Source organism: Passer montanus, unplaced genomic scaffold (assembly GCF_014805655.1).
Source record: "Passer montanus isolate IOZ18808 unplaced genomic scaffold, ASM1480565v1 scaffold86, whole genome shotgun sequence".
NCBI lineage: Eukaryota > Metazoa > Chordata > Aves > Passeriformes > Passeridae > Passer > Passer montanus.
The window spans coordinates 542,403-554,870 of record NW_024373923.1 but is presented as its reverse complement, the minus strand read 5'-3'; the positions used below and the strand labels follow the sequence as shown (position 1 = coordinate 554,870).

General features: G+C 43.0%; 1 protein-coding gene across 2 annotated transcripts in view; it reads right to left on the bottom strand.

Annotated features, from left to right (window-relative positions):
• The window catches only part of LOC120513679 (urea transporter 2-like), a 297,024-nt gene that overhangs the window by 122,580 nt on the left and 161,976 nt on the right, over positions 1-12,468 (bottom strand). For both annotated transcript variants that reach the window (XM_039733314.1, XM_039733315.1), the window contains exon 2: positions 1,321-1,426. The gene's annotated coding sequence lies outside the window, so the exon portion shown is untranslated. The remainder of the gene's footprint in view (positions 1-1,320; positions 1,427-12,468) is intronic.

Here is a 12,468-nt window from a genome sequence, read left to right as displayed (position 1 = left end):
TTGGAGCTCAAACCTGGAGACCAAACCCTGCTACGGCTCTAATGCTCCAGCTCTTCCTGGACATGGAGCTTTGTGTAACCCAGACCTTACATCCCTGTTGTATGATTCCCTGTCAGCCCTTTCTCACACACTAAAAGGGCTGGAATGACAGCCCCATCTCCCAAAACATGTCAAATTGTCTTTCTTGACCCACACTGCATGTTCCCTGCTCGCACAAGTGAGCATTTGTCCTGGTTTGCCAAAGCAGGAGCAGAAGCCTCCAGGATTGTCCTTCTGACATTGACCAATGCTAGATAACTGCCAGATGGTTAAAAAAAATATCTTTACCAACCTTGGAGGCACTGATGTGGTACGGTACCAGCTGACACCAGCTGTTGATTACCTAAACCTTGCAATTTTTATTTTCCTTAATGTACATCAGCTGCAGAGCTTGCTGTCATATAACATTTACAACTGTCTAATCTCTGTATTCTCCTTCAAATCAGAAATTTGTCTCAATGACAATCTATGATTTGTCAAATAAATTATATCACACATTAGGGTATTTGTGTTGATCCTTTAAAATGTAGTCACCGAAGCCTTCAGAGGGCTTCATAATGTGTAAATTCACTTAGAAATATCATTCCTGTACACATATTTGTGAGACATCTTTTATTTACTCAGCTAAATCAGGAAAAATAATAATGCATTGTAATTTTTTTTAATCTTTAGAAGCTGTATAATATATGCCAAATCAAACATGTAACTTATCCATCTTTAATAGTGTTCTTTGTGCCATATAACTGAACAGCAGCTGCTTTGTCAAGTGACCAAGAAATTAGACTTTGGCAAAACAGGGGTTTTCATCAGCATATGACCTTAAGATAACATTTACATTTCGGGAGATGCTGTTCCAGTCAGAACAGAACTGCAGGGCAAATTCACATCTCTGAATACTCATGGAGGCATCTGACAGAAAAGCTAATAAACGCGCGAGATTAGTACAGTTTTATTTTCCATAAATCTGGGACATGTTCAGCAATGTCAAACGGGTTCTTGTGCCTTTATACGAATAAATAAACCCAAGCTTACTCTGGAGCTCAGAAGTGAGGTGGAATTCATTTAGCTCATTACCATTTAAATGATAGATGGACAGGGTAAACTCTTTTCTTTTGAGGCAGGGGATGGACAATGAGGAGAGCAAAGCAGTGGTATTACATAAATTTGGGCTCCCAGGCTTAGATGATTGGACTCAGATGTTTCCAAGGAAATTATTTGCTCCAAAAGGGCTCTTTGGTTACTTACAGGTATAGCAATCATATTTAAAATGTTTTTACTCACAGGCAGGCTCCTATATCTTCAGTCACATAGGATTTACTGGAGGGTTTATCCTTGGGCTGCTCTGTTGAGCGCAGAGAATTCAGGTGGGTGTTTTCAGAGAGTTAGGCTGCCAAGACATACAGAGCAAAAAGCAACATGTTTAGAGGAGAAATATTTTGCTTTTGCCATTCTGGCTGTAATTTATTTCCAGCTTTTGCAGTAGGTCCTTATTTGCCTCTCCTAATGTGAAGATACATTTGTAGGGGAGAGACGGAACAGGGAGGGTTTTTGTTTGCTCATTTATTCCATGAGAAAAGGAGGTACCTGGGCAGATGAGAATAAGAAGGTTAAGATCTTCATGCTTAGCCTAGGATGTGTAAGAAAGAAATATTTCAGTATTCTGTAAATTAACTTACTCCTCTGTCAGCCAAATTCCACTGAAAACAAGGAATAGAATAGTAACACATTTGTTATTGTCTTATTTAAAAGAGAATAGAGACCCCAAAATAGAAAGAGACCCCAAAATAGAAAGAGACCTCAAAACAGATGAGACAATAGGAGATTTCATGTGTGAAACTCAAGCTGCAAAATTACAGATGACTTTTTTTTTTTTTCTGGTTTTCTTGTAAACTTGAAGCTTGATGCAAACTCTCCAGAAGTTGTCAGAGTACCCACAGGTCTCTTCTCAAGAGTTTCAGAGTTATGGGTAACTGTGGTGTGTACAGAGCTGTGACAATATTCTATGTTGGCATCAGAACTCCATCAGACTCCTTTGGTGAGAAGAAGGATGGAGATAATAGGAGGATATACATAATAACAGAAGGATGTGATATAATTCATCATCCATGTCTTTTCCAATTTTTCACATCTGAAACCTGATTTCTGCATCAACCTCACTTTTTTTTTGTGCTTACTTCCTTCTTTCTGGCCATTTCACATCCCTCATGCATTTCAGACCTCACCCAATATGAAAATGAATATGGTCTGGGCTACTCAGGGAGAGCACATCCTCTCCAATTTCCTGGATTTCACTTCAACTGGGAAAAATGCAAATAAGGTTTTTTTGTTTTGTTTTGTTTTGTTTTGTTTTTTTGTCCTAGTCCAGGAACAGCTCTTGCACCACCATAACTTATAAAAAGAAAATACAATAGATACAACCTGCCACACCACCCCATAATCCTGGGCATCCATTCATCTCTACCCAGAAATATACAGACTCCAAGCCCATGAGTGATGCTCTGCTCACACTCATACACATATTTTGAGCCAAAACCTGGGACAACCAGCACAAAGGGAACCAGTATTGAAAAGGGAGATGTATCTACTCCTACTGTATGTAGGTCTTGCAAAGTGACTCCTGACACTGGGAACCCCATCTCTGGGACCACAAATATGGTTTTAGTCTTGTTTTTTACTATTTATGAAGAATCCAAAGCTTTCTCATTTTAAACTTGAGAGTATAAGAAAACTTAAGAAAAGGCAGAAAGGTGGAAGGGGCAAGCAGGATAGCAAAAACAATAAGATGATCCTTAATTGCCTTATGTTTGTGAGACAGATAGTGACAGCATGAGCACTAGGAGGAATTTGGGTGAAATAAAGGTTGAATGAGTATTCATCCTGAATACCAGAGGCTGCTATGTAAGCAGATTGATAGTACTGGTGGATCTCTGCCAGCGATTATGGGGAATTAGATGCAAAAAAGGGCACTAAAGCAGAATCACTGGGTCCTCCCAAGAAGCATTTTTGGGTAGACTGGATGTGTCAGCAGACACTGTCTTGTGTTTGACACCCAGCCCAGGAGGAGGACCAGAGCAGGAAGGGCTGTGGGGTTGTTTGGTGGTGCTTGACTGGATGGTTCTGCAGGCAGGAACATGACAGATAATTGTAGAGGTGGTGGAGATGGGTGTATTTTTCTCATAAATAATTTTAAAAATAAAATAATCTTTGTGTTACTTTTCATTGTCTCAGATGTGGACTGTCTGACAGAGCTCTTCTGCAGCAGAGTGTACCCCAAGTGTCTCTAAACTGAGTCCCGGTTTCCTGAGTCCCCCTTTCAACATTAAGGGAATTGTGACAGGATCACCTTCTCCAAAGGGCTGTAAGGGCTTTCCCCCCCACTTTCTTGGCCTGGAATAACCTAACTTTGTTAACACAAACAAAATACAGTGCCAACGGCATTCTGTTTGAAAGGGCTTTAGTGGGTGAGGTTGGGATTTTGTTGTTCTGATCTGCTGGCATTCCGTCTCTTACTTCTCCCCACAATTTAGGAGTCTACAGCAGGAATACTTTAAGACACACAAATGAAATGAGATGAAAAAAAGTGTTAATAATGTATCCAAGGATTGGAGGGGACAGAGGGAAGATGGACAGAGGGGACTTTTGCTCATACAGCATCACAAAATGAAAACATCTGTTTCCAGTTGACTCACATTCCTAAAGATGCACTAGTCCTTGATCAAACCTATCCAGCAGATCTTGCCTGAGCTCTGGGGTTTATATCAGCATTATCTATCTGGCTCATGGGCAGCCTTCAGTGGCCAGGTAGCTAACAGAGCTGAGGTATTTGCTTTTCTTTATTTTATTTTAAGGAGCTAGGCTGCATTTGCAAACAACGAATTACATTTCTCCACTGTTGACAGTTGCAATAGTTCTTGTGGATGCCTCATTGCTCTGGGCTTGGACCTCAGCCACTGTGCTATTGCCTCTGTGCCCACCTTTCAATTGTTGTTCATCAGCCATCCATCCATCCCTCTGATTCCCTGGCAGAGCAGCCTGGAGTAAGGCAGGCACGCTGCACTTCGCCGTGCTGCAAGTGTCTTTATTTTTGTTGGCTGGGGAAAAGCTGCTGGTCTCAGTTTCTTTTAAAATATTTTGTGCTAAAGAGAGGAAAGGAAGCTGAACTGCAGAGCCTGGGGGCTCCGTTCACTGCTAAGCTTAACTTCTTCAGGTCAGCTGCCAACAGCTACCAACACTGTGTCTTCCAGCATCTGGTGTTGGAAGGTGATTTGGTAAAGCCCTCCACCACGTGCCTCCCTCTAAGCCCATGAGCTGTCCTCCTGATTTCAGTGAGACTATTCAAATCACTCACAAGCCTCAGCTGTAAATGGAGGTGGCAAATGGAAACAAAATGAAATATAGAGGTGTTTTCCTATTTATATGTTGCCCACAGGAGGAATGACTTTGTTGATGCTGACAGGTCCTGCAAGAACAATATAATTCCTTAAAAACATATATCATTGAAAACCCTCGTGTTTGGTTTCTGAGGAATGAACAAATGGGTTTTCAGGCAAAAGGTTAGAATTTGCTCTCTCATTTTTGCCATGGACCACACTCAGACTAGGATTACTCTAAGCAGCATGTGGAAGGTGTAATTGAATAGCATATTGCAAGCTGAGGTCTGGCAATGTTTTTCAATTTAACTTGGGCAAAAAGCACTGTTTTTTCAGGCCAGCAGAGCAGTATCTCATCACCTTTCCTTGCACCCAGCACATATCCACAGGTGGATCAAATGGAGCCTTCTCCCAGGAAAGAATTCAAACTTTCTTCCTGGGCGGGAACTGAAATGCCTCCACTGCTTTTCTGCCTTGTCTAGCATATTTTTTGTGTAAACCCATGCTTAAACTCTGAGCATGGTGTTGGACTGTAATAGTTGGAAAGAGCTTCATACAAAAGTGCAGTTTTAAGGTCAGTCATCAAATCCCAAACATTGCAGATGGTGTGCTGGTGGCTGGATGTCATTTGGAAAGATCCAAATCCCCCTTTGGCTCTTAGAAACATCCTTGTTCCCTGGCATGGCAAACTGCTTCTACAGCTTTGGGTGCTTAGGAGAGAAAATGTGGAAGGGCAAGAGCAAACAGAGAAACTTCCCAGGGTAGTGCAGTTATCCTGAAGAGAGCCCTGCACACGTGTGCTTCCTCTTGCCAGTCCAGGAGAGGTTCTCTGACATTTTCCTCAGGACTGGGTCTCTGTATGCAGTGTTGGCACAGAGGGTCAGAAATGCACAGTGCTGCTTAGCTCATGGTGGTGTGTTCACCTGCTCCTCACCACTGTAACCCTGGGGCTGTGCAAATAGAAACTGATGCAGTGCTGGTGATACAGGGTTTGCCTTCTTTTCTGTGAAAAAAGATCAGCCTCTAATGGGGGATGGATCTGGAACCTACTCTGATGTGCAGATCTCCCTTTCTGGGGAGGATATGTGTTCTGTATCCCAGATCCCATGGCTCTTCTGCTGGCGGTCCTGGAAGCAACCCTTGGCTTTCTCATTCTGGTGAGAGTTTGTGAGCAGGGAAAGGAGAGGGGAAAGGTCTTATGAAAGACTCAAATCTGATCTGGAAATGACTGACCCATTTTTAGACCTCTGCTCTCTAAATATAGTTCTTGCCACCAGCACCTGCTCTACCAATAAAGTATCATCTGTGAGATGTCACTCACTGACATTCAGTGTCACACAGAGAAACAGGCCAAGCATTTGCCAAGCTGAGTGTTCTCTACAGGGAGGAATATAGCTACAGATCATATGACCTGGATAATATTTGACAGGATTATGCCTCCATACATGTTTGCTCAGCACCTTGTGCACTGAAGTTCCCCCAGTTTGGAGCCACAGGACATTACTGTAACCTGAGTATTATTTATGTTGGCAACTAAGAGATATATCATGAAGAAAGAAAAAAAAGAAGAAATGCTAGTGAATGGATTTGGGTGTTATATCTTTAGCATCAAACATCTTAATACTAATATGAGACTGCACTGACCTAAACACAGTGGAGAGATTCTGTCTCAGAAGCTTTATTTTCCGTAAAGATCTTGATTTCCAGAGGTCACGCATATTTTTACACATTTTTTTGTGTCTCAGATTGCTCTTTGCTGCATGACAGCTGCAGTTCCATGAATGATGGAAGGATTTTCCTCCAGGAGAGGAGAGAGGCAGCAGAATTGTGGTGCTCATATCTAGAAGGTCACACAGCTGCACGGAAGGGACAACTGCTTACCCCTGTAACCCACTCACCTCTTTCCATTCCCAAGTGGAAAGAGAACTTGCATCTCACAGTTTGGGATTGCCTGGGGCAGGTTTGGTATTTCATCTAGACTTTGGCCACCACCCATCCCACCTCAACTGAGATATGCCAGGGGGATGCAGCTCTGGCTCAGGGTGGGGATCCCAGCATCTACCTGGAAATTCCCACATGGAGATTTTGGGCTCCTGTGCTGCAGTCACTTTACCAGCAGCACTGAATCTGAGCCCTGCAGGAAACTGAAGGACACAAGCACATGGAGGAGGTAGTGTATCTTAAAACTTGATTGCTGAAATCACCTCCTGGCCATGTCACCACCATTTATCCCACTCAGCCACTTGCTGGACTTGGGGATATTAACAGTACTGCTTTCCCAGCTCTCATAAAGTGAAATTGTGGTTCTTGCTGTTTTTTGAAACATCTCAGCTTAGCTACTGAGCTGTGGGCACACAGCCTCCTTCCTCTTTCCTTTTGCTGTCCTCCATCCCCTTACTGAGCACCTGCAGTGGCTTTCAGCATGCTTTCATTGTCTGCCTTTTGATTGCTGCATATATGTTCAAATTGTTATTTCCCAGCAGACATATCACATGAAGGTACTGAATTCCTACCCTTCCCTTCCCTCCCATCTCTCAGTGCTCTGACTCTGGTCTCACAAAAGCACCAGTTTTATTGTAACAGAGCTCAGCATTTAAGCCTCATTCTCAGATTTTTCTGTCTTAAAACAGAAGATATTATAAATATTGGCGAAGGCAAAGCAGCGAGCGTAACCTCCAAATCTCTCTTGTTCAGATCAGATGTAGCCTTCCTGCTGTAATCATTCCTCTCTCCCCCTCCTTCCCCTCCCTTCTCTCTCTTTTTGGATATGTGTTTCTCTCTGACTGTGATTCTGCAGTGGCAGAAAGGGGTCAATCTATCTGTAAAAGATGGACTCAGCCAAGCTTTTCTAGCTCTTTCCTGCTGATGGCAATTATCCGGAGGTTGGCAGCGGTCCCAGAAACCTGCAGTTCCTGCAGTCCTGCTGCTGTGAGCCTGCTCCACAAAGCCAGCATCCTAAGAGGATCACTTGGTGTGATGCCCAGGAAATGACAAACAGAAAAGGTCACACGTACTCCAAAAAGATATACTGCTCGGCAAATTTAATTGACATTGTGCAGCTTTTAAAAATGTCCCTGCAGACATTCCAGCATTTAACAGATGCAAGAAAAGAACAGAAAAATAACAGGGCTTTAGAGAAAGGGCAGAAAAAATACATTTTGTCCCCCCAAAAGAATTTTTTCATACCCCAGCAATATCCTTTCACATGGTCTATTGGATCAGGATAATTTTTTGTTACCCCTGGCCTGACAAGTGAAATTGTCCGTCCCATCCCCCAGCCCCCTTCCTTCCCTCACGCACACACTGCTGCTTTTTAAATCATTGAGCTTTCATTTCACAGGGTAACTGTCCCCTTTTTTTTTTTCCCTTGCATGTTAGTCTGTTAAAATATTGTACAGGGAGCCAGCTCCCTGTCAAGGCTGGGGCTGTGCTGTGTGGAGGGTCACCATTCTGTCCTGTTTTATCTAGACAGAAGGGAGAGCTGCTGTCTCCATCAATGGGCTTTTTCTTTAACAAAAAGTAACAGAAGATCTGTGGAAATTCAGAAAGGTGTCTGATATCTAATTTGCAAGCAGTGGTGGGAAAGCAGGAGTGGCCAGAGTGAATTTAGGATGAAGGCAGGTGGTTCTGGTTCAGCAGGGACTACACTCAGTAAGGATTCAGCTCTTCTTTTTTTCCATTATTTATTTCAGTCCATTTTGCTAAGAAAAAAATTAAAATAGTTTGGATTTTGTGGTTTTGCTTTCAATGCTCCCCAGTTAGATGGAAAAGAGTGAGTAAAAAATAAAAAAAGGAAAATAAGTAGTATGACTACTGACGATGAAGCAGATGTGACACAGCAGATCTGGATGCTCATTCCATTTACAACCATGCAATTTGGGATAAAAGGCACCATCTTCCCTGTGTAGTAATCACCATGATTCTGATGGCCAGGATGGTAAAGGAGCAAGGTTTGAGTCCATGGGGAATTTTGTATCCTCACATATGAGTCCAGGCAATCATGCCAGGTAACTGCTATGGAGAGGAGTGGCTGATGTTTCCAAAGCTTTCATGAGCTGCTATCCATACAAAGCCCCCAGACTGCCCACTTTCACAGGTGTTGTAAAGCACCTGGTGCATCAGTCTAAACACTTCAGGACTGTATGAAGCAAGCAGAAATATCTCTGTGGGTTTTTCCCTGGTTAATACACTTAAGAAGACTTAACTACTGTACCTAAATTGTGAGTGTGTACATGGGTAGTATTGTGGAAGCCTGTCACTTATTTGCCTGGACATGGCCAGACTCCAGCAGTCTTAAAACTTCAACATAGAATCAGTGTAATAATTCTTTTCTGCATAGCAGTATGAGCAGAGAGTTTTGCAGAGCACAACTGTACAGCAGCAGCCTTCAGAAAACAGGAAATGGAAGGAGAACACAAATAAATTTTGCTCTGAAATGTTGCTTTTGAATAATTAAGCATACAGCTGGAAGTGACAAAATGCCCTCTGAACAACACTTGGCTCTACCAGTTTTAGAAGATAGGGAAACATGCATTGACTTTCTTTGTGGCAGGCAAAATAACTCCATCATTGCAGTGACTGTTGGGACCAGAACCCAAGATTTTGAGTCCACCCTGTGCTAAAGAGCAGGTCACACTAAAATAGAGGGGCTTGGATAGTGACAGATCCATTTCAAGGCAGCTTTTGGTGTATGTCTACTTCCAAAGAACATGCCATTGGGAAGAAAACATGACATTCAACTTCATTAGCATGGAGGTAGCAAAATCCACATCCTGAATGAAGCTGAATATTATAGTTTAAGGAAAGGCTAAAACACAGGTGTGGGGAAAAAAATTCAGGGCTTTATTCTTTCTAATTCTGAGCAGGATTTGTCCATCCTTCATCGGCCTCAATGGCAGGGCAAGTGGTCAAAAGTCACTGTTACAAACTTCATGTCAGTTCCTACCCCAAGCCATGCAGAGTGGGAGAAACATCAGCCCTTCCTTTGAGACATCCTTTGGTACCAGTGCAACCCCAGAACAGTTTACAGCTCTGACAAAGTCTCTTTAGGTCCAAATCTTCTGACAGTCAAGAAGTGTGTGAACTAATAAAGCTTCAGTTTACATAGCATTATGATAGGATTTTGGCTTCCTCATGGATCAGGCAGCTCCAGCCTGAGAACCTGCTATCAGAAATAGTTAAGTTTCCAACAGGCATTGTTTCTGATAAAGGGTTGCTGCTCTTGACAAAACCAGCATATATTAAGTGACTCACAGCAGTGTAATATTATTGCCTGGTTTCATAACACACTCTCCTGTTACACTGGACTTCACAGAAGCAGCACAATAAAATTCAGAAGTTGATCTCCTCTGTACTGCAGACTCCTGTTGACACAATTATATTGGTCAGGGGAGACAAGAGGTGAGATCTCTGGCTGTAGAGCAGCAATCAAGAAAAGCCTGATTGTAAAAAATGTCACAGAAGCCAAATCTGAGCTTTTACCATATCACTGCTTTTGCTTCAGGATGTGGGGCAGAAGATGAAAGGTATATTTTCACTCTCCAAATTACTTAAACCTTCTACTTTCTTTTCAGTGGGAAAAAAATCTGTAAGGCACCTTGATATTTGAAACACAAAATGTTTTATGAGTTAAAGCCTGATTTAGGTCATCTCTCTCAAAAACCCAAAAGCTCCAATAATTTAGACCACAGGAAACTTGCTAGCTATGGAAATATTAAGGCTTTTACTGCATGCAAGTGAGCTGTTCTGACTGCATCTGCTAAAATGGTAAATTTTTGTATAGTCTTGTTTTGACTGATACCAAATCCTGAGTAGTTTGTAAGGCAATTACACATGCAAACCTGGTGAAAATATTCAGCTCTTGCTGGCTGTGCAAGGTGACCAGTTCATTAGAGGAAGGTGACAGGCTGGGTCTGCATGACTTATCTGCAGAGAGATAAAATTTGTAAACTTCTGCCTTGCTTGTCTACAAAAATGTTATTAAAACCAAGAAGATGCTTAAGCTTTTCTGGTCATCTACAGAAAATAGGTGAGATGGCTGAAGGGAGGGCACATACATTACAATGAAATAATTTTAATTTATGGGCTACTAATATTCCCCTTTTCAATGCTGGATTGATTTTATAAATTTTGCCATTAGATGTTCCTGTTTCCAATTCTTATTCTAAGTGTTTGGAAATCTTAGTAGGTTAAAACTTCAGGAAACAGAAAATTCGTTTTTGAAGCCACTCCTTTCTTCTCATGGAACATTTAGAACTAGAATAACAAAGAAATTTCTAGGAATAAACCCCTGTGGTGTGTCAGTGTGAAATACCATCAGTGGGAACTCAAAGGTTGTGTAGTCTCAGGAGAAACAAGAGAACACAATTTAATTAAAGCTTCTTATTTTAATTGCAAAATTGTATAATTTTTTAGTTCAGTCTTTGGTAGGAAAAAACCCCATGAACTGGATTATGGCCAAGTATGATGACTATTTCTTGCTATTACACAACATTTTAGGAGGAAATCGTGGAATCTTGCAGTAATTTCATGGAAGGGACCTCTGCAGGTCACCTAACCCAGCCCTGCCCTCAGAACAGGACATACTGAACTATTCTATTTCCAGCCAAAACTGTGGAGAAACCAGGCCAGGAAGGAGGTCCTGATCAGTCAGGGAGCAGCTCTGGTGCACACCCAATTGTCAGTGAAACGCTCCAGTGCCATGCACAGGGGGGCTTCCCAAGCTGGGGGAGCCTCAGGGCAGCAGAGGGAGCAGCCAGGAGCCCACAGCTCATGAGACAGGAGCTGATGGGTCCCAAGCCAGCAGCAGTAAAGTCCAAACTTCCCTCCCCTATAAAAGAACCCTCGGGGTGCACTGGGGACCAGGAGCACTGCCAGCTGTGCAGGATAAACAAGACACAGCGTGGCAGCCAGGGCAAACCTACACAAAATCCTAAGGGCACGGGCACAGGCTGTCCCCACATGCCAAAAAAGTGAGCCTGCAGGGGAAAAACATTGTCCTTGTTGAACAGAGAGCTTTGGCAGGAAATCATTGAATAAATGGGGAGTTAATGACCTTAGGAAGAAGGGACAAACAATTCAGGAGAACTACAAAAATGTTGTTAGGTTGTACAGGAAGAAAACTAAAATGACCAAAGCCCAACTACAATTTAATCTGGCCACTGTCATAAAGGACAACAAAAATATTTGCAAATATATCAGCAACAGAAGGAGGGTAAAGGAGAATCTCCATCTTTATTGGATGGCTTGGATGGACCAAAAGCATCCTGGCTTGTCCCAGCTATTTTGTGTCCAGCTGGCCCAGGGCACAGTCCCTGTGCTGGCCCTGCTGAGGCACCTCCAGTGCTGGGACAGCTCTGGGCCCTCAGCACAAGAGAGACACTGAGGGGCTGGAGCGTGTCCAGGGCAGGGAACGGGGCTGGGAAGGGGCTGGAGCCCCAGGAGAGGCTGAGGGAGCTGGGAAGGGGCTGAGCCTGGAGCAAAGGAGGCTCAGGGGGGACCTTGTGGCTCTGCACAGCTCCTGCCAGGAGGGGACAGCCGGGGGGGTCGGGCTGTGCTCCAGGGAACAGGGACAGGATAAAGCCTCAAGTTTGGATTGGATGTTGGGGAAAAATTCTTCACCAAAAGATCTGTCAAGTCCTGGCACAGCTGCCCAGGGCAGTGGTAGAGCCCCCATCCCTGGAGGGATTTCAAAGCCATGTGGATGTGGCACTTGGTGTGGGGGGAATGGTTGGACTCGACATTTTTTAGAGAGTTTTTCCAACATGAATGATTCTGTGATTCTATGATATGACTTCAAGGCAGCCTTCCTGTCCATGACTTTTATTCTCCCAGTGTTCAGTACAGAATCTGAATACCTTTCATGGAGAACCAGCAACATAATTTTCATCTTTCTGAGATGAAAGTATTGTTTCCTCAGGGATACATATATACATATACATATACATATACACATATGTATATATATATGTATATATATTATTTGAAAGATCTGATCATCATCCTCTTGTTGCTGACACCACAGACACAAGGTCCAGGTGCCAGCATTACACTGCTAGTG